This window comes from Triticum dicoccoides, chromosome 2A (assembly GCF_002162155.2).
Source record: "Triticum dicoccoides isolate Atlit2015 ecotype Zavitan chromosome 2A, WEW_v2.0, whole genome shotgun sequence".
Classification (NCBI taxonomy): Eukaryota; Viridiplantae; Streptophyta; class Magnoliopsida; order Poales; family Poaceae; genus Triticum; species Triticum dicoccoides.
Window position 1 is genome coordinate 609441850 of NC_041382.1, and position 4537 is coordinate 609446386.

A 4537-nucleotide genomic window follows, 5' to 3' on the forward strand; every position below is an offset into this window, starting at 1 on the left:
ACGTCCTCGGTGATTTCTGAACACTCCACCTGAGGTCCGAAGAATGACTTGTATATCTCCTTGTGCGTCAGGCTGGGAAAATTTTGAATGACACGCGGTCCCTCGGGATTGAACTCCCACAGGCGAAGAGGCCGGCGTTTGCAAGGCTGGACTTGACGAACCAGCATAACTTGTATTACCGCAACCAAATTGAAATCTCCATCGAAGAGATGTCGAATGCGGCTTTGTAGTATAGGCACGTCCATGGCTGGACCCCAGCTCAGACCTCTGCTGATCCATGACATTAGTTGTGGTGGAGGGCCCGAGCGGAAAACAGGGGCGGCCGCCCACTTGGAACTTCTAGGAGCCGTGATGTAGAACCACTCCTGTTGCCACAATTCAGACACCTCTGGGATGGAACCTTTGGGCCACGGAGCTCCCGTCATCTTGCCTATTGAGGCACCTCCACATGCTACATGTTTCCCCTCGATCATCTTCAGCTTTACTTCAAAGGTCTTGAGCCATAGGCCAAAGGCCTCACACACGACAATAAATGTCGTGATATGAAGAAAGGAGTCCAGAGCTAGATCATGGAAGTCTAGCCCGTAATAAAACATCAAACCCCTGACAAAAGGATCCAGAACAAGGCCTAGACCTCAGAGGAAGTGGGAGACGAACACGACGTTCTCGTTGGGTTCGGGGGTGGGGACGGCCTGCCCTCGGGGAGGCAGCCGATGCAAAATCTCGGCGGTCAGATATCTGGCCTCCCTCAACTTTTTGATGTCTTCTTCCGTGACGGAGGAAGGCACCCATCGGCCTTGAAGGCTAGATCCGGACATGACTGAAGGTTCGGAGCACCTGACCTGAACTTTGGGCATTTAAGCTTGAGGTGGGGGAAGGATTCGATTGAGCACGGGAGGGAAAAATAAAAGCCTTGTCCCTTTATAAATAGGGTGAATATCAAGCGTCCTCTCCGTGTCCGTTTGGACTTGCCTATAATCTAGGAGTCCTAGAAACGGTTGGGTTACCCGTGCCCGTATTGATGAGAATCCCAGAATAAGGGGACACGATCTCTGCTTTAACAAGACGTGCCAAGGAAACCGCCTCACATGACGCGCTGAGGTGGGATAATGAAACGACTCGGATAAAGGCTTGGCCGTGGTGTGTCACACTATGGAGTACGTCAGCAGATTAGATTTGTGTAAATATTATTCTCTCTATGGCAATATGTGGAAACTTATTTTGCAGAGTCGGACATTATCTTTGTGTTCAAAATCTTCTATAAGGTACTTGGGGGAGGAACCCGCCTTGCAATGCCGAAGACAATCTGCGCACCAGACTCGTCGTCATTGAAGCCTGGTTCAGGGGCTATTGAGGGAGTCCTGGATTAGGGGGTGTTCGGATAGCCGGACTATACCTTCAGCTGGACTCCCGGACTATGGAGATACAAGATTGAAGACTTCGTCCCGTGTCTGGAAGGGACTTTCCTTGGCGTGGAAGGCAAGCTTGGCGAGACGGATATGTAGATCTCCTACCATTGTAACTGACTTTGTGTAACCCTAACCCTCTCCGGTGTCTATATAAACCGGAGGGTTTTAGTCCGTAGGACAACATACACAACAACAATCGTACCATAGGCTAGCTTCTAGGGTTTAGCCTCTCTGATCTCGTGGTAGATCTACTCTTGTACTACCCATATCATCAATATTAATCAAGCAGGACGTAGGGTTTTACCTCTATCGAGAGGGCCCGAACCTGGGTAAAACTTCGTGTCCCTTGCCTCCTGTTACCATCCAGCCTAGACGCACAGTTCGGGACCCCCTACCCAAGATCCACCGGTTTTGACACCGACAATAATATTCAACACACTCATAAGAGAGTTTTATTATTGATCTTGCATACCAAGCATATTATTATTATGCAAATTACCATGCTATTAAGACTCTCAAAATAATTTAAGTGAAGCATGAGAGATCAATAGTTTCTTTAAAAAAAATCCACCACCGTGCTCTAAAAGATCTAAGTGAAGCACATAGAGCAAAATTATAGCGCTCAAAAGATATAAGTGAAGCACATAGAGCAAAACTACTTAGCTCAAAAAGATAAAAGCGAAGCACATAGAGTATTCTATCAAATTCTAATTCATGTATGGCTCTCTCAAAAGTTGTGTACAGCAAGGATTATTGTGGTAAACTAAAAAGTAAAGACTCAAATCATACAAGACGCTCCAAGCAAAACACATATCATGTTGGTGAATAAAAATATAGCTCCAAGTAAATTACCGATGGAAGTGGACAAATGAGGGGATGCCTTCCGGGGCATCCCCAAGCTTTGAATTTTTGGTGTCCTAGGATTATCTTGGTGGTGCCATGGGAATCCCCAAGCTTAGGCTCTTGCCACTCCTTGTTCCATAATCCATCACAAGAATTCACCCAAAACTTGAAAACTTCACAACACAAAACTCAATAGAAATCTCGTGAGCTTCGTTAGAGAAAGAAAACAAAAAACCACTTCAAGGTACTGTAATGAACTCATTCTTTATTAGTATTGGTGTTAAACCTACTGTATTCCAACTTCTCTATGGATTATAAACTATTTTACTAACCATAGATTCATCAAAATAAGCAAACAACACACGAAAAACAGAATCTGTCAAAAACAGAACAGTCTGTAGTAATATGTAACTAACGCAAACTTCTGGAACCCCAAAAATTCTAAAATAAATTGCTGGACGTGAGGAATTTATCTATTAATCATCTGAAAAAAGAATTAACTAAATATCACTTTCCAAATAAAAATTAAAGCAGTTCTCGTGAGCACTAAAGTTTCTGTTTTTTACAGCAAGTTCAACAAGACTTTCCCCAAGTCTTCCCAACGGTTCTACTTGGCACAAACACTAATTAAACACAAAAAACACAACCAAAACAGAGGCTAGATAAATTATTTATTACTAAACAGGAGCAAAAAGCAAGAAATAAGAATAAAATTGGGTTTCCTCCCAACAAGCGCTATCGTTTAACGCCCCTAGCTAGGCATAACAAGCAAGAATAGATCTAGGTATTGCCATCTTTGGTAGGCAATTCTTCAATGAGGCATCTATCTTTCTTAGAAATTTCTTAATTTCTAGTAATTATCAAACTTTTAGGCACAAGATCAAAAAATTCATTCGTAGCATAAGGTTCCTTAATGATAGCAAAAATATCGGGATGAATGCTTATAGATTTAAGATCTGCAGTTTCCTTACTAGATGATTCACCCTTATTCTTAGGAGCATACATAAGCTTGGTAATTTTAGTGGGAGGACTAGAAAAATTCTTTACGGAAGAAAAGGCGGTTCCTAAGTTGGTAATGATACCCTCAAGTTTATCGATTCTAGTGGAATCTAGATTTAGTTTCTCATTAACCATGGGTTCCTTTTTCTTAATATTTTTCAAAGTCATTCCCACCTTAGATCCATATTGGGTAATTTGATTATGGATCTTTTTATCTAGATTATCAATTGATTCAATGGTAGCAACTTTGTTTTCAATAATTTCAAGCCTTTGCATAACATGCTTCAAAGTTAACATAGTTCCATTAACCAAAAGAGGTGGTGAGCCAAATAAATCTATCATAGTATTATAAGAATCAAAAGTGTGGCTACCCAAGAAATCCCCCCCGGTAATGGTATCAAGGATATATCTATACCAAGGACTAGCACCTACATAAAAATTGTGAAGAAGGACTGAAGTAGATTGCTTCCTGGTAGATCTATTTTGAGCATTGCAAATTCTATACCAAGCGTCTTTCAGATTTTCTCCCTCCCTTTGTTTAAAATTTAGAACTTCATTCTCCGGAGATAGCGGGGAAGAGATAAGATTAGCCATGACGACAAGGCAAGCGAGAAAAAGGCAAACGGAGAAAGAGAAGGAGAAGGAGAAGGAGATTGGGAAAGAGAGGGCGAATAAAATGGCAAGGGTGAAGTGGGGAGAGGAAAACGAGAGGCAAATGGCAACTAATGTAATGCGAGAGATAGGGATTGTGATGGGTACTTGGTATGTTGACTTTTTGTGTAGACTCCCTGGCAACGGCGCCAGAAATTCTTCTTGCTACCTCTTGAGCTTGCCTTGGATTTCCCCGAAGAGGAAAGGATGATGCAGCAGAGTAGCGTAAGTATTTCCCTCAGTTTTTGAGAACCAAGGTATCAATCCAGTAGGAGGCCACTCTCAAGTCCCTCGTACCTGCACAAAACGATAGCTACTCGCAACCAACGCGATTAGGGGTTGTCAATCCCTTCACGGTCACTTATGAGAGTGAGATCTGATAGATATAATATTTTTGGTATTTTTGGTATAGAGATGCAAAGTGAAAAGTAAAAGGCAAAGTAAAAAAGCAAAGCAAAATTAAAGTGATGGAGATTGATATGATGAGAATAGACCCGGGGGCCATAGGTTTCACTAGTGGCTTCTCTCAAGAGCATATGTATTCTATGGTGGGTGAACAAATTATTGTTGAGCAATTGACAGAATTGAGCATAGTTATGAGAATATCTAGGCATGATCATGTATATAGGCATCAC